The sequence below is a fragment of the Tursiops truncatus genome, chromosome 2 (assembly GCF_011762595.2).
Source record: "Tursiops truncatus isolate mTurTru1 chromosome 2, mTurTru1.mat.Y, whole genome shotgun sequence".
Classification (NCBI taxonomy): domain Eukaryota; kingdom Metazoa; phylum Chordata; class Mammalia; order Artiodactyla; family Delphinidae; genus Tursiops; species Tursiops truncatus.
This window is the reverse complement of record NC_047035.1, coordinates 53,533,790-53,553,180: the sequence shown is the minus strand read 5'-3', so window position 1 is coordinate 53,553,180 and position 19,391 is coordinate 53,533,790. Positions and strand designations below refer to the sequence as shown.

General features: G+C 35.3%; 1 pseudogene; it reads left to right on the top strand.

The window, feature by feature from the left end:
* Window positions 1-18,413: 18,413 nt before the first annotated feature.
* On the top strand, window positions 18,414-19,054 carry LOC101337499 (proteasome subunit beta type-6 pseudogene; annotated as a pseudogene).
* Window positions 19,055-19,391: the final 337 nt, after the last annotated feature.

Here is a 19,391-nt window from a genome sequence, read left to right as displayed (position 1 = left end):
TTGATGTACCCTGCATCTGTGGAATACATGAATAGACAATGAATCATCCCAAATTAAGGAGGTGGACTTTGAGAGCAAGATTTATGATTTTTTCCCCTTTTCCTCTTTTTGTGAGTGTGTATGTGTATGCTTCTGTGTGAGATTTTATCTGTATAGCTTTGCTTCCACCATTTGTCCTAGGGTTCTATCCATCCGGTTTTTTTTTCTCTTAATAATTATTTTTTATTTTAATAACTTTATTATATTTTATCTTACTTTATTTTACTTTACTTTAACTTCTTTCTTTTTTTCCTTCCTTCCCTCCTTCCTTCTTTCCTTCCTCCCTACCTCCCTCCTTTCTTTCTTTCTACTTCTACTAATTCTTTCTTTCTACTTTTTCTCCCTTTTATTCTGAGCCATGTGGATGAAAGGCTCTTGGTGCTGCACTCAGGAGTCAGTGCTGTGCCTCTGAGGTGGGAGAGCCAACTTCAGGACACTGGTCCACAAGACACCTCCTGGCTCCACATAATATCAAACGGTGAAAATCTCCCAGAGATCTCCATCTCAACACCAGCACCCAGCTTCACTCAACGACCAGCAAGCTACAGTGCTGGACATCCTATGCCAAACAACTAGCAAGACAGGAACACAACCCCACCCATTATCAGAGAGGCTGCCTAAAATAATAATAAGTCCACAGACACCCCAAAACACACCACCAGACGTGGACCTGCCCACCAGAAAGACAAGATCCAGCCTCATCCACCAGAACACAGGCACTAGTCCCCTCCACCAGGAAGCCTACACAACCCACTGAACCAACCTTAGCCACTGGAGACAAACACCAAAAACAATGGGAACTATGAACCTGCAGCCTGCAAAAAGGAGACCCCAAACACAGTAAGATAAGCAAAATGAGAAGACAGAAAAACACACAGCAGATGAAGGAGCAAGATAAAAACCCACCAGACCTAACAAATGAAGAAGAAATAGGCAGTCTACCTGAAAAAGAATTCAGAATAATGATAGTAAAGATGATCCAAAATCTTGGAAATAGAATAGACAAAAGGCAAGAAACATTTAACAAGGACCTAGAAAGACTAAAGATGAAACAAACAATGATAAACAACACAATAAATGAAATGAAAAACACTCTAGAAGGGATCAATAGCAGAATAACTGAGGCAGAAGAACGGATAAGTGACCTGGAAGATAAAATAGTGGAAATAACTACTGCAGAGCAGAATAAAGAAAAAAGAATGAAAAGAACTGAGGACAGTCTCAGAGACCTCTGGGACAACATTAAACGCACCAACATTTGAATTATAGGGGTCCCAAAAGAAGAAGAGAAAAAGAAAGGGACTGAGAAAATATTTGAAGAGAGTATAGTTAAAAACTTCCCTAACATGGGAAAGGAAATAGTTAATCAAGTCCAGGAAGCACAGTGAGTCCCATACAAGATAAATCTAAGGAGAAATACGCCAAGACACATATTAATCAAACTGTCAAAAATTAAATACAAAGAAAACATATTAAAAGCAGCAAGGGAAAAACAACAAATAACACACAAGGGAATCCCCATAAGGTTAACAGCTGATCTTTCAGCAGAAACTCTGCAAGCCAGAAGGGAGTGGCAGCACATATTTAAAGTGATGAAGGAGAAAAACCTGCAACAAGATTACTCTACCCAGCAATGATCTCATTCAGATTTGATGCAGAAATTAAAACCTTTACAGACAAGCAAAAGCTGAGAGAGTTCAGCACCACCAAACCAGCTCTACAACAACTGCTAAAGGAACTTCTCTAGGCAAGAAACACAAGAGAAGGAAAAGACCTACAATAACAAACCCAAAACAATTAAGAAAATTGGAATAGGAACATACATATCGATAATTACCTTAAATGTAAATGGACTAAATGCTCCCACCAAAAGACACAGATTGGCTGAATGGATACAAAAACAAGACCCATATATTTGCTGTCTACAAGAGACCCACTTCAGACCTAGAGACACATACAGACTGAAAGAAAGGGGATGGAAAAAGGTATTTCATGCAAATGGAAACGAAAAGAAAGCTGGAGTAGGCATTCTCATATCAGACAAAATAGAATTTAAAATAAAGACTATTAGAAGAGACAAAGGAGGACACTACATAATGATCAAGGGATCGATCCAAGAAGAAGATATAACAATTGTAAATATTTATGCACCCAACATAGGAGCACCTCAATACATAAGGCAACTACTAACAGCCATAAAAGGGGAAATCAACAGTAACACATTCATAGTAGGGGACTTTAACCAATGGACAGATCATCCAAAATGAAAATAAATAAGGAAACACAAGCTTTAAATGATACATTAAGCAAGATGGACTTAATTGATATTTATAGGACATTCCATCCAAAAACACGATGACCCAAAATCTATGGGATGCAGCAAAAGCAGTTCTAAGAGGGAAGTGTATAGCAATACAATCGTACCTTACAAAACAGGAAACATCTCGAATAAACAACCTAACCTTGCACCTAAAGCAATTAGAGAAAGAAGAACAAAAAAGCCCCAAATATAGCAGTAGGAAAGAAATCACAAAAATCCGATAAGAAATAAATGAAAAAGAAATGAAGGAAATGATAGCAAAGATCAATAAAACTAAAAGCTGGTTCTTTGAGAAGATAAACAAAATTGATAAACCATTAGCCAGACTCATCAAGAAAAAAAGGGAGAAGATGAAATCAACAGAACTAGAAATAAAAAAGTAACAACTGACACTGCAGAAATACAAAAAAAATGAGAGATTACTACAAGTAACTCTATGCCAATAAAATGGACAAGCTGGAAGAAATGGCCAAATTCTTAGAAATGCACAACTGCCAAGACTTAATCAGGAAGAAATAGAAAATATGAACAGACCAATCACAAGCACTGAAATTGAAACTGTGATTAAAAATCTTCCAACAAACAAAAGCCCAGGACCAGATGGTTTCACAGGCGAATTCTGTCAAACATTTAGAGAAGAGCTAACACCTATCCTTCTCAAACTCTTCCAACATATAGCAGAGGGAGGAACACTCCCAAACTCAGTCTATGAGGCCACCATCACCCTGATACCAAAACCAGACAAGGATGTCACAAAGAAAGAAAACTACAGGCCAATATCACTGATGAACACAGATGCAAAAATCCTCAACAAAATACTACCAAACAGAATCCAACAGCACATTAAACAGATCATACACCATGATCAAGTGGGGTTTATTCCAGGAATGCAAGGATTCTTCAATATATGCAAATCAGTCAACGTGATACACCATATTAACAAATTGAAGGATAAAAACCATATGATCATCTCAATAGATGCAGAGAAAGCTTTCGACAAAATTCAAAACCGATTTATGATAAAAACCCTGCAGAAAGTAGGCATAGAGGGAACTTTTCTCAACATAATAAAGGCCATATATGACAAACCAACAGCCAACATCGTCCTCAATGGTGAAAAACTGAAAGCATTTCCAGTAAGATCAGGAACAAGACAAGGTTGCCCACTCTCACCACTCTTATTCAACATAGTTTTGGAAGTTATAGCCACAGCAATCAGAGAAGAAAAGGAACTAAAAGGAATCCAAATCGGAAAAGAAGAAGTAAAGGTGTCACTGTTTGCAGATGACATGATACTATACATAGAGAATCCTAAAGATGCTACCAGAAAACTACTAGAGCTAATCAATGAATCCGGTAAAGTAGCAGGATACAAAATTAATGCACAGAAATCTCTGGCATTCCTGTACACTAATGATGAAAAATCTGAAAGTGAAATCAAGAAAACACCCCATTTACCATTGCAACAAAAAGAATAAAATATCTAGGAATAAACCTACCTAAGGAGACAAAAGACCTGTATGCAGAAAATAAGACACTGATGAAAGAAATTAAAGATGATACAAAAGGATGGAGAGATATACCATGTTCTTGGATTGGAAGCATCAACATTGTGAAAATGACCTACTACCCAAAGCAATCTACAGATTCAATGCAATCCCTATCAAACTACCACTGGCTTTTTTCACAGAACTAGAACAAAAAATTTCACCATTTGTATGGAAACACAAAAGACCCCGAATAGCCAAAGCAATCTTGAGAACGAAAAACAGAGCTGGAGAAATCAGGCTTCCTGACTTCAGACTATACTACAAAGCTACAGTAATCAAGACAGTATGGTACTGGCACTAAAACAGAAAGATAGATCAATGGAACAGGATAGAAAGCCCAGAGATAAACCCACGCACATATGCTCACCTTATCTTTGATAAAGGAGGCAGGAATGTACAGTGAAGAAAGGACAGCCTCTTCAATAAGTGGTGCTGGGAAAACTGGACAGGTACATGTAAAAGTATGAGATTAGATCACTCCCTAACACCATACAAAATAATAAGCTCAAAATTGATTAAAGATATAAATGTAAGGCCAGAAACTATCAAACTCTTAGCGGAAAATATAGGCAGGACACTCTATGACATAAATCACAGCAAGATCCTTTTTGACCCACCTCCTAGAGAAATGGAAATAAAAACAAAAATTAACAAATGGAACCTAATGAAACTTCAAAGCTTTTGCGCAGCAAAGGAAACCATAAAGAAGACCAAAAGACAGCCCTCAGAATGGGAGAAAATATTTGCAAATGAAGCAACTGACAAAGGATTAATTCCAAAATGTATAAGCAGCTCATGCAGCTTAATAACAAAAAAACAAACAACCTAATCCAAAAATGGGCAGGAGACCTAAATAGACATTTCTCCAAAGAAGATATACAGACTGCCAACAAACACATGAAAGAATGCTCAACATCAGTAATCATTAGAGAAATGCAAATCAAAACTACAATGAGATATCATCTCACACCAGTTAGAATGGCCATCATCAAAAAATCTAGAAACAATAAATGCTGGAGAAGGTGTGGAGATAAGGGAACCCTCTTGCACTGTTGGTAGGAATGTAAATTGATACAGCCACTGTGGAGAACAGTCCCTTAAAAAACTACAAATAGAACTACCATATGACCCAGCAATCCCACTACTGGGCATATACCCTGAGAATACCATAATTCAAAAAGAGTCATGTACCAAAATGTTCATTGTGGCTCTATTTACAATAGCCCGCAGATGGAAACAACCTAAGTGTCCATCATCGGATGAATGGGTAAAGAAGATATGGCACGTATATACAATGGAATATTACTCAGCCATAAAAAGAAACGAAATTGAGCTATTTGTAATGAGGTGGATAGACTTAGAGTCTGTCATACAGAGTGAAGTAAGTCAGAAAGAGAGAGACAAATACCGTATGCTAACACATATATATGGAATTTAAGGGAAAAAAAATGTCATGAAGAACCTAGGGGTAAGATAGGAATAAAGACACAGACCTACTAGAGAATGGACTTTAGGATATGGGGAGGGGGAAGGGTAAGCTGTGACAAAGCGAGAGAGAGTCATGGACATATACACACTAACAAATGTAGTAAGGTAGATAGCTAGTGGGAAGCAGCCGCATAGCACAGGGATATCAGCTCGGTGCTTTGTGACCGCCTGGAGGGGTGGGATAGGGAGGGTGGGAGGGAGGGAGACCCAAGAGGGAAGAGATATGGGAACATATGTATATATATAACTGATTCATTTTGTTGTAAAGCAGAAATTAACACATCATTGTAAAGCAATTATACTCCAATAAAGATGTAAAACAAAAAAACTGGTTTAATAATCAACTTTAAAATTTTTCAATTTTGTATTTTTACTGAACTTTGATTATTTATGTGGTCAATTATATAGCCACACATTTAATGTTATATATTTTAGAAAAATTATTTTAATAATTATTTGGTGTTAGTTATAAGCAGAGACTCTGTTAATGCAATAAATACTCCTTAAGATGTTTAAATGTATTTTTAATTTTTTTTACTTTAACATCTTTCTACCATTTTCTGATTGTCAAAGCTCCACATAAAGCTTTTCTTCAGATTTACTCAGTACATCCATTTCACACTCTCATGGTATCAGTGATCATATTCTCCTATACTGTAATGTTTCATGCAAAGTGAACCAAAAATAAAACAAAGGAAAACAAACAAAAACTCATGGAATACGAACTTCTTTCCACACTCTGCAGAGGATACAAAAATGGATGATACTTTTCTTATACATCAAAATAAGTTTTAAGTATGTCCCTTCCATTTTAATACCTCGACCTTACGAATTCCAAATGTGTAATTGTAGATGTACATCTGTAAAGACATTAAAAATTTATGGCATCCACTATATATGAAAGATAAGAAATAACAATAGAATGCGAACTATTCTGTTTCTAGTATTTTCACATTAATACTTTATTTTTAAAAATTAAAATTATGTATCTATATTATAAAAATATCAAACACTAAACATTACACACAATAAGAAAATTCTTCCTTGCTCATCCCATTGTATACCATAGAGGAAGCCACTCTTTTGTTCTCTCTTTTATTGTTTCCTCTCTTAGTGTATGATCACACACACACAAAAACATATGTCTTTGAAATATTTTGATGTGAATAAATCAAATTCTTTTTAATAGCTTCATAATACATATGTGCCATAATTTATTTTTTCTATTTTCTTAAAATAGATATGTATAATTTTTAATATAGCACATAAATATGTGTATATAAGTGGGTATATTTATGTATACTTCTATATATTTGTGCACATGTTCAAGTATTGATGAAATAGTAACTTTTCAGAAGTGAATTTTGCTAATGCATTTTGCTCAGGTTTTCTGGAAGGTTCTTTTTTTATTTGTTGGTAAGATATATTTATATATTGTTAATATGAATAATTTTTGTAATTGCACATTGCAAATTTTTATGCCAGTTTGCCACTAGGCTTTTTAATTCTGTCATAAGTTCTTTCTTTTTTTTTTTTTTTTTTTTTTTTTTTTTACAGTATGTGGGCCTCTCACTGTTGTGGCCTCTCCCGTTACAGAGCACAGGCTCCGGACACGCAGGCTCAGCGGCCATGGCTCACGGGCCCAGCCGCTCCGCGGCATGTGGGATCCTCCCAGACCAGGGCACGAACCCGTGTCCCCTGCATTGGCAGGCGGACTCTCAACCACTGCACCACCAGGGAAGCCCCATAAGTTCTTTCTTAAGATGAATAATTTTACGTTATAAAATCTCATATGTATACATACATATAGTGTCTTTTTAGGAAAACTTTCCACATTCCAACATTACAAAATAAAACCATTTGTTTCCTTCTAGCATATTTATGTTCTATTATGTGTACTTCAATTCATCAGAAGCTTGCTGTTATGTAAAGTTTTGAATAGAAGTTTAGCTTTTGTTTTTTTCCAAATACATGATCAAATGTCCAAACTCTCTTTATTATTAAATAGTCCATCTTTCTCCAGCTAAACTTAAAAGCCAAATTTACCTAATAGTAAACTCATTTATATGCCTATGCATGTCTTTCTGACCCAACTTCTCTTCTATTTATTTATGCCTCTAATATTGAACCAATCAATGCTAACTCTTTTTAATAATGTTGTTTAAATTTTTTTTTACGATAGCTATTTAACAGAACAGATTTTTGGATAAAACTGAGAATCAGTTCATCAATTTTCTTAGAATTATTAATCCCTATGATAGTATAATAATTAAAATATTACATATCAGAATCTAATATTTAAATATAAAGCCAATGATCATAGGAAAATGTACAGCCTTAAACACTTAATCATATATATGTACATATTCACATATGTATAGAACAAATTAAATCTTCAAATTAAAAAACTTGGGAAAATTATAAAGAAAATATAATAAAGATAAAATCAGAAATTAATGAAGAAAAGAGTAATCAAGTTAGTCAATATTTTTAAAATATACATAAATTAGACAAATGTTCAGCTCAGTTAATAAAAAAGATAAAGCATAAATATACAAAGTGTACAAAATGTATATTTGCTGCAAATTTTTAGTAGAAAAGAAATCTCATATATGCCTGGCTTGCTAAGTTTTTTTAAATCAAGAAGACTTGTTGGATTTTGTAGAATAATTTTTCTGTTTATGAAGTGCATTATACTGATAGATTTATGATGGTGAATTACTTTTTAAAAAAAATAAATTTATTTATTTATATATTTTTGGCTGCTTTGGGTTTTCATTGCTGTGCATGGGCCCTCTCCAGCTGTGGCGAGTGGGGACCACTCCTTGCTGCGGTGCACGGGCCTCTCACTGCAGTGGCCTGTCCCGTTGCGGAACACAGGCTCTAGGTGCACAGGCTTCAGCAGTGGTGGCACACAGGCTCAGCAGCTGTGGCCCATGGGCTCCAGAGCGCAGGCTCAGCAGTTGTAGCGCACAAGACTAGCCACTCCGCAGCATGTGGGATCTTCGCGGACCAGGGCTCAAACCCGTTTCCGTCGCATTGGCAGGCAGAATCTCAACCACTGTGCCACCAGGGAAGTCCCGTGAATTACTTTTATATTAAAAGGATAAGTACTACTTTATCCTGATATATTATTTTTGGCACTCTACTTGATTTTGTCTGAAAATATTTTATCTGGAGTTTTTAGATTTAAATTTATAAGTTAAAAAAATTACAAATTTTTTGCATACTTTTCCAATTATTGTATAAAAGTTGTACTATTCTTTAAAAACCAGTTGGACATCTTTCCCACTTTATCTTTGAAATATTTTGTGTAAGTTATGAGTTAACTGTCCTTGAAGATATGATTAACATGCCAATAAAAAGTCTTTCTGGTGTCCTTTATGAAATTTTTGACTACAAGTTCAGCTTCTTTAATGGTTATATTTCATTTAAGTGTGCTGTACCTTTGTGAGTCAAATTTGGTAATTTAAAATTTCCTGGAAAACTATCAATTACATTTAGCTTTTCTAATTTATTGGCATACAGTTTATTCTAGTTATTGTTTTACATATATTTCCATTTTATCAGTTTTGTTTTCTTTTTCATTCTTAATTTATTTATCTGTGCTTTCCCCTTTTTCATTCCCTGTGACTATTATTGCTAGACATTTGTAATTTATTCTTCAAAAAACAAGCATAAAAATTAATTTCTTTTGTCTTTTTGCATCTGTGTTTTAATATCTGCTTTTATCAACATTATTTGCTTTTTTGAATTTTCTTTTAATCTGCTCTACAGTACTTTAAAAATTTTTGGAGTTGTTTGCTGTTTTCAAAATTCTTTTGTGATATATTTTTTGCAATATATTTACCTATAGTCTTCATGAGTTTGACAAAGTTTTTTCCTAAAAATTACTTTAATTAATTTTAATGTGGTTATACTAGATAGATTTTTATTTATATTTTCCTGACATTGCTTCTTTTCAGACTTCATGGCCTATTTTTATTTATAGGAGTGTCTGTTACAAATATTAATAATTTTGTTAGTATACAGTACAATCAATAAAGTTAGTAAGGTGGAAGATGACTAGTCAAAATTGAGTGATGAACAGGGAAGGGGTAGTATTGTCTTAGTGGAGCAACCTGAGATATTTTTTAGATACTTCATAAAGTTATTGCATAAAAACCATATTTAGAGTTTGATCTTAAAAAATGAAAGACTTCTACAACAAAAAAGAATGTAAAGTCTTAGATGCTCCTGAGACTCCTTACACACTCACAGTTTTCTACGATTCTTTAAATTTTAGAAATCACAGAGTTGAAAGGTATTATGGAATCATAAAAAATTACTGGGCCACTGTCTGACCACTCTCCTAATTTTTATCAAAAGTGTTATATCATAAGGAAGACCACTGTGAAACATATCCAGTGGGAAAACAAAGCCAAGAAGAAAAGTATCACTATTTCCAAGAACAGTATAGCTAGAACATGCAATATTCAAACACAAGAAAAAAATTGATTTAACTAAATATCTCATTCATTGCCCAAATGTTTATATACAGTCACTGTAAACACAGGACTAATGTGTTGCTTGATAGCATTCACCAAAGAATTTACGCATATAGCCTAAAGATTAGAGACCAGATATTCTACATTCAGAAAGAAAAAAGAGATGAGTTTTATCTGCAGTAGAAAACATTTATTACATTGTATAAAATATCCTCACTTAGATCATTTTAAGATGTTTAAATGAGTTACAGGGAGAATACATAATAGAAAATTTGAGAAAAATAAAAATTATAGTTTAATATGAAACATCACTGCTTGCATCTCTCTCTTCAGGATAGAATTCAAAATGCCGTGTTTATAGAAACATTCTTTTTTTTTAGTCTTACAAAAGAATTCTAAATACTCAATATAATCCTTTTTCTCAGTATGAATAAAATACAAATATTTTATGAATGAAGGCGCATAAAATTATTTCTCTTTATGCTATTAAAAATCAAGACTCAGGGGCTTCCCTGGTGGCGCAGTGGTTGAGAGTCCACCTGCTGATGCACGGGACACGGGTTCGTGCCCCAGTCCGGGAAGATCCCACATGCTGCAGAGCGTCTGGGTCCGTGAGCCATGGCCACTGAACCTGCGCGTCCGGAGCCTGTGCTCCGCAACGGGAGAGGCCACAACAGTGAGAGGCCCGCGTACCGCAAAAAAAAAAAAAAAAAAAAAAAAAAAAAAAAAAAATCAAGACTCTCCCTGTACAATAGTTTTTAGGTGACAAAAGTGGATTTTCTACCTTTGTATTTCTATGATGTATGCATCCATTCCACAGGACTCTTTTTTTATAGAAGCGTTTATTGTGAGGACCGCAGGAGACCAGCACAGTTATTTATAGGGATTTTGAGTATCTATAGTTAAGCTAGTATTAGATGAAATGAACCCATTCTTGAATAAACCACTTTGTTCTTCAGTTAAGGAAAGGAGAATTTAAAGTGAAATCTGTAATATTACAGTTCAAAGATGCTCATAAGTTGTTCTAATTTATGTTTTTGCCATGGTGCTGAACATTATTGTAACCTTATTGTTGAATGTGTTTGCATTACATGCAAGGTCATTCTTGTTAGACAGGTGGATAAGTCATTCTTGCATTGTCATTGTATCAATGTTAGTCATAAGTTTAGTCAGCAATCTGCCATCCACTCTGTCCCAAGCACAATGCTAGGTGTGTGATCATTCCTGCATTCTCTTTCTCTATCTCAAAAATGCATGTGCTTTCCAGTTTTATCATGTTCTATACCTTGTCTTGTTTTGTTGTCAGGTGCTTTGCAAGAAAATTGAAGATTTGGATAGTGTTTGGGCTTCAGATCTGGGAGAGAATCAAAATTATATGTGGAACCTAGAAAAATGGTACAGATGAACTTGTTTGCAGGGCAGAAATAGAGACAGAGGTGTAGAGAACAAACATATGGACACCAAGTGGGGAAAGTGGTGGAGGGGGGTGGTGGTGGGATGAATTGGGAGATTGGGATTGACATGTATACACTAATATGTATAAAATGGATAACTAATAAGAACATGCTGTATAAAAAAATAAATAAAATTCAAAAAAAATTAAATGAGGTTGGGGCTTTGAGTTAAGAAGATTCTGTTTGCTTGATCGAAATCAAGTACTTTCTTTGGCTTTCAATTAATTCCAACAGAAGTAACCTCAAATGTCTCACAGTTGCTTTCCTGTAATCATTCTTTTTTTTTTTTAATTTAATTAATTAATTTATTTTTGGCTGTGTTGGGTCTTCGTTGCTGCTCGTGGGCTTTCTCTAGTCGCAGTGAGCGGGGGCTACTCTTCCTTGCGGTGCGCAGGCTTTTCATTGCAGTGGCTTCTCTTGTTGCGGAGCACAGGCTCTAGGGGCGCAGGCCCAGTAGTCGTGGAGCACGGGCTTAGTTGCTCCGCGGCATGTGGGATCTTCCTGGACCAGGGCTCGAACCCGTGTCTCCTGCATTGGCAGGCAGATTCTTAACCACTGCGCCACCAGGGAAGCCCTGTAATCATTCTTTTTTTTTTTTTTTTTTTTTTTGCGGTACGCGGGCCTCTCACTGTTGTGGCCTCTCCCGTTGTGGAGCACAGGCTCCGGACGCGCAGGCTCAGCGGCCATGGCCCACGGGCCCAGCCACTCCGCGACATGTGGGATCTTCCCGGACCGGGGCACGAACCCATGTCCGCTGCATCGGCAGGCGGACTCTCAACCACTGCGCCACCAGGGAAGCCCCCTGTAATCATTCTTATGTGCTCTTTATTTTTTGTATCAGTAATATTATAATTGGTGGTAAGCTACTGTGATGATTTCCCTAAACATACATCAGATAATACAAAGAATATTAGGAAGTTGACTATTTCTTTGAAGTACAAAATAATTTCATTGAATTATTCACAATAAAGGAGCTAGTCATCAAATATACATCATTCATGGCCAAGCATCGCTCTTAAATAGTAAAGGAGGGAATTAAAATATACTTAATACTTCTGCAAATACTTTTTACATTAAAACGTAAGATAGAAATGAAAATCATTTGTATGGGTATCCTCATTTAACTTCCAAATTAGTGATCAGCCCTTAGCTCTTCAAATATTGCAAATATTTGAATTGCAATCGTTACAAAGCCTTTATTTCTTTATATTTTTTACTTGAATTCTACCCTATGAAAGAGTGGTCAGCAGCTTGGATTTTAAAGAAGCCAAAACCATTATGGAAAGAGCAAGCACAGAAGGATACTTACTGGGTAAAGAGGGACATTTAGACATGCTGATGTTGGAGAATGTAAACTGAGCAATTTACTGCTTTCAGAAGTTTTCCTTTTATATATGCCTTCACCAGCTTGAAATTTTATATAAAAACAGGATTGTTCTAGACAAGGTTAATTGTGTCTGCATTAAGAAAATAGGAACATTTTTAAATGAGAAGAGATTGACATAAAATACTATAATAAGGATTATAAAATAGAAGGAAAAGCAAGATTTGAAATCAGGTTGACTTACAAAGCAATAACAACGCATACTTATGAAGCTAGAATGATAGCAATTATTTTCAGAGAGAGAATAACCTCTGTTTCTGGAGGTGAAAGTTATTATGTATTTACATATTAGTTTAGTTTGACCTCTAAGAGTCTGTTTTTGTATAGCTGACTTTGTAAATTCACTCAGGTTCATGCATTCTTCATTTACCATATGTTCACAATTATGCTTAAACTTAAGTTAATTGGAACTCCAGGGTCAATACAGGGTCAGATGAAAATCGTGCTAATGAAGATGATTACTTCAGCAGAGCCCAGTTTATAAACTGTTTATTCTTTTCTGAATCAGGAGGTATTATGGCAGAGTTCCAGTCAGCGAAACGAGGGCTTTGTAATAATAAAACATCTTCTTGTATCTTACTATACATTCCAAAGTTTGCCTCTAAAGGGGCCAAATTACTTTCTCAGAAGGGAATTTCTACATGCAAGGAGGCAATATGAGTTCAAGCTTCAGTCTTTGATCACATTCACCTTGCTTAGAAGAAATCTATTTAAAGGCTATGTTTCCATATGTAGTGGCATAGTAAAATATGTTGACTATTATTTGTAAACCAATCATAATTCATATGATCACATAATCATAGTTAGAAAAGAAAATGAAAGAAGAGCTAAAATAATTTTGTTCAAAAGTCTCAAAGTTTTATTTATTCAAACTCAAATCCTAATATAAGCCCAAACATATGATTATTCATCATGGTAAATTTCACCATGACCACTTCACCTCTATGATTTTTGCTGTACAACATCCAACAGCCATTGAACATAGATGTATGAGAATGTCAGAGTATTTTTGCATTGATTACTTTATCTAACCACTCCATTTTGTAGAGGATGTTTGAATACCAAAAGGACTGATTTTCCTAGTATCACACAAGTAGCTGTGAAAATGTGATTAGAACCTACATCTTTTGATTTCCAGATTAAGATTTATTCCTCTAGATCACACTGCATCTTGCTACTATTTTACTTAGTCTGTTTGTAGATGATTTAACATGTGGATTTTTCTGGAGTAATGCAAATAGGCAATTCTTAAAAAAAAAAAAGAAAAGGAGTTCCCGGTTTGGGGGCTGCTTAAGTCTGTGACAGATAGCTGATAGCGTAAAAGGCTTGTATGGGTAACATTGCTCATGATGAAACACTTGGTTGAAAGATCATTTGATTGTGTGTTGTGATTTCAGTTTAGAACTAAAAATGTTGTTTGAAAATAATTCATGATCCACAAAAAATACATAGTGTATAATACACCCAGGATTTATATTTAGTTATATAACTTATGTATAAACACTCACATTCCTAGAAACTTCAAAAGCAAAATTGCAAATAAATGTATAGAATTCCTCTCTGTGCCTGAAAATTTAAAAATATATATTGACCATATATCCAAAAGCTGGCCTGGTAACATTATTCAATTTTCTTTTCAATTAGAAGCACAGCAGCACCAAAAACATAGCAAAGAAAGTACATCCCCACCAAGCCAGCAGATATAACTTTTCCACTAGTTCTGTGATATTTTAGCAATACTTCTCCACATCCAGCTGAATTTTTTTTCCTGTATTTTCATACAGTTGCTATTTGTAGCTAAAATAAGGGCACAAAAGGGTAGATACTACTACTCTATTACCCCATCAAATATGAATTGCCATACTAGTCACATCAGACTAGAAAGAAATGTGAAAATAGAAAGCTGAATATAAATTATCTGGATGAATTTCTAATTTATGAATATATTTCCTTATGACTATACAAAAGGAGAAACTGCAGACAAAAAGCACAATGAAATCTGAAAATTTCCTGGGCTCAGGGATTTAAAAAAAAGCTAATATTGATTAAATTGATAGTTTTTCTTATTTGGAAAAGATCAATATATCTGCTATAGTCTGAATATTTATGTCCCCCCTCAGATTCCTATGTTAATCTGATGGTCAGTGTGATGGACTTTGGGAAGTGATTAGGTCATGAGCACAGAGCCCTCATAAATGAGATTAGTGCCCTTATAAAAGAGGCTCCAGAGTGATCCCTAGCCTCTTCCGACTTATTAGGATATAATGAGAAGTCTGCAACTTGGAAGAGAGCCCTCACCTGACCATGCTGGCACCCTAATTTTGGACTTCCAGCCTCTAGAACTGAGAGAAATAAATGTTTGTGGTTTATAAGCCTCCCAGTCTGTGGTATTTTGTTATAGCATTAAATGGATTAAGACAGTCTCTTTAAAGTAGAGATTTCCTACATGAAAATTGTCCCAATTCTGTTTAGGTAAATGCAGTATTCTTCAGGCCCTAGATGTGGAAAACTATTACTTTTACTACCTATAAAGTCCATTGAGTTCACAGCTCATGGTTTCCCAGGGCTTGTACTACTTCCTTACACAGTACATTTTCAAAATCCTCACTCCAAGGTGATCAATCATTGCTTAAAACTTGCGAAGGTAAAAAGGGTGGTTATTATTTTACTATATTCCACTTAGATATCTGTGATTCTTGTAGGATCTATCCATATTCACAGATAGTTTGAAATTCAAAGATATCTGAACAGTGATGCCTAGAGTCAAGTCTTTTTGATAATGATAATTCTTTATAAATTATGTTATTATATATTATGTAATATTATAACATGTATTATAAAATTATATATAAAATTATATCTATTGAAAATTTAAAAGTGCAACACTATAAATCAAATGAGATAGAGCAATTGCAGTTGTTAGCAAGGAAAAACACGGTCAAGCACAAATCTATAATTGAAGATGAGCACAATGATTTGAAGCAAATCTATATATAAAGCATCACATAGTAATATACTGAATCTCTAGGCTAGATATTTATTCTTCCTCTTTTTAATGTCATCTCTCTTTATTCAGTTTTCTTTTTATTCTTTCCCATTCACTAGAACAAGTTCCTTATTCTGTTTCTTCAGAATTTCACATTGTGCCTTCAGAATTTCACATTGTGCCTGGTACCTGGTCATAAATCTTTGCTCATGAATAAAAATATACAGATGAAACTGGATCTAGTGGGCATAAATGAGTAAAGTATAATGAGACACTTCAACGAATGGCCTGGTTGTAAGACTATCTCTAATGAATATTTTTGAGAATAACTTTTCTGGATAGCAGCAGTAATAAGTTACAATGAAAAAGTACCCTGTCGATAATCCCCCCATAAAATATAAAATAGTAGGACATTAGGTAGAGCCTGAGTGAGATAAGATTTTATTAATATACAAGCATTGAATCAATGAAGAGACAAATCATGCTTGTGAATGGAAGCCCTGAGAGTATAAAGATCTTGGTTCTTCTAATATTTATTTACTTAACTTGATTTCAATAATAATCTCAAAATGTCATTTTTTCTTATTCAAAAGCTAAGGTGCTTCTAAAATTGTTCTTAAATAAGAAAGAGGCAAAAATAGCTACAAATAGTTTGAAACAGAGGAGTAAAAATAAAATTTCCCTACCATTTATTAAAACATATTTAACCAATACTGTAGTTAAAAGACAGTTGAACTATAGTATAAGAATAAACAGGAAGATTTAACACAAATAGAAAAAGATAAGCAGAAACAACATTATTATCAGCATTTTGGTGTTAGAGTATATCATATTTCTAAGAACTTGGAAATTAGCTTACTCTCAAAGAGGTGAATTGTGAAATTAGCACATAACTGTGCATATAAAATCACCATAAAGCAGCCATACAATTGTGTATATTGTAAAGCATCAGTTGACTAATGACAAAAAAAAATAAATAAATAAAGCAGTTTTTTTTTTTTTTTTGGCTGTGCCACCGGCTTGTGAGATCTTATTTCCCCGACCAGGTATTGAACCCAGGCCCCGGCAGTGAAAGTGCTACCACTGGGCCACCAGGAATTACCAACCCAGCCATTTTCGATTGTTATTCTGAGCTGTCTGCCTGTCTGCCTTATTGAAATAAAAGCACTGATCCTGGAGACATGAGTGTGTGGTCACTGTGGCAGTTACACTTCTCGCTGTAAATGAATTCATTGACATCTGGCTTTGTGTATCAGTCTTGTGTAAGTTTGGTTTAGATGTATCACTCCTAGGAGAAAAATCTATTTTTGATGTGTTGACAAATCAGCACTTGGACTACGTCAGGCAGAAAGTCAGACCCTGGAGTACAGTAAATTCAGCGTGGAATTGCCTTTCTAATAAAAGCTGTAGGAGGCAGCCTGATGGCTTCCTCTTGATGATCTCTGACTTGAATTCTGGGTGCACATGGTTTTCTTTTGGGCTTTCTCATTTGATATTTAATCAAGTTAGGAAATATCATAATTGGTGAAATTTTGTTTTATTCAATAAAATTACTGAGAAATTAGCAAGAAAGACTCATTTTTCTCGCATTCACAAAACTCAGTTCCAATTGTACAAAAGTACTGTGAAAAAAATGAACAGATTAAAAAGCTAGACAAAAATGTAGGTGAATATTTGCCTTATCTCTGGATGGGAATAACATTCTGTGTATCAAAGTGATAAAATATAGCATAAAAAGCAAGATTAATAGATTTGACCTAAAACATTAAAAATTTTGTGTGAATATAAAAAATTAAAACTGCAAGTCGAAAATAAAATTATTAACTATGGTAATAAATAAAGCAATCAGATAATACCTATAGTCTATGAGGGTACTCTAAAGAAGATGTCAAAGCCCACAAATAATGGAAATGGCATATCTGGAGATAATTCACAAAAGAGGAAATACATATGATTGATAAATTCATGAAAATGTAGTCATTCTGACAGTAAAAGAAATGCAGATTAACACAGAAATGAACAAATTTTTAAACTATCAACTTAGCAATAAACAATATTAATATTTAAAGTTTTAATGAGACAGGTAAACTCTCATACTCCTTGTTGAAAAGTAAAATAATTTAAGCTTTTTGGAAAGTAATTTGTTGATAGTTATACAAGTCTACTGATTTATACTGTAAAAGGGAAAGAAAAGTAAATTCCTTGTCCTACAGGGAAGAAAATGTTTCTATCTAAGGCTATCTAGGGTACTGATTCAAGTAGATTCAAATTTTAAAGAGCAATTCTAAATAGGCAAATTGGTACTGCTTATATTTCAGTGGTATTGGGGCCTCTGAAGTTATTTCCAAGCTACTTTCAGAACAGGTTTGAAGACAAATCTTCTCTCTTTTTCTTTCTCCCCCCTTAACTCCCCCCCCCCCCATAGTGGTGATGGTGAGGAAACAGAGAGATAAGAAACTAGTTCTCTAAGGTGGAACACACACACACACACACACACACACACACACACACACACACACACACACACTACAGCAGGTGGCACCTTCTCATAGATAAATGTCAGACATGATTTTAAGAAGAGAAATTATTTTTAAATATTTGGAATATTAACATACAGTATTATAATTCTTCCTTGGAGACTTTTTGTAAGTGCTAGAGTTGTGGTGCTTTACGACAGTTGCTTTGTGGCCGTACGGGACGAGACGATGGCGGACACCTTAGTAGCTGCTCGGGGAGCGCGGCCAGCACCAGCCTAGGGGCCTGAGGCCATTACCCGCAACTGGGAAAACCAGAAAGTCTCAACAGGGACCACTCTCATGGCCGTGCAATTTGATTGGGGCGTGGTTCTAGGAGTCGACTCCAGAACAACCACTGAGTCATACATCGCCAATCGAGTGACTGACAAGCTGACCCCTATTCATGACTGTATTTTTTGCTGCCGCTCAGGCTCAGCAGCTGATAGCCAGGCAGTAGCGCTTGGTTTCCACAGCATTGAGCTGAATGAGCCTCCGCTGGTACACACGTCAGCCAGCCTCTTTAAGGAGATGAGTTACCGATACCCAGAAGACCTGACGGCAGGAATCATCATTACGGGCTGGGACCCCCAAAAAGGGGGGCAGCTCTCGCTTTGGCCATGGAGCAGGACGGCTCCAGCGGAGGGGTGATCCGCCTGGCAGCCATTGTAGAATCAGGGGTAGAGCGGAAGGTACTTTTGGGATACCAGATTCCCAAATTCACCATTGCCACTTTACCACCTGCCTGAATCCTAGGATTCTAAGATACAACAAGAGACACCCCATACTGATGGCAAAATTCAATAAACAGTTTGTCAGTGAGAAAAAAAAAATGCCTGTGGGGGATGTGAAAGAAGGAAGCAGATTTGACTTCAGTAATTGATGAAGTAATCAGTAGCTTTTGTGCCCCGTGAAACATGTTCATGGTTAAAACAAGCTCTTTCATATCTAGTGTTGTACTTGAGCCTCTCTGTGTGCTCTGTGGTACAGGAAGAACATACATCTGCAGAAGAAACATTCCTGCCAGAATGTGCATCCTTCATTCCTCAAGGATTTCAATGTCTCCCAAAAGATGAAATATTATATTTAAAGGATTAAGATATAATTATTGTATTCTTTTATAAAATAAAAGATTCCTTTTGAATCTAGGTTCTACCACCTAATGAACTG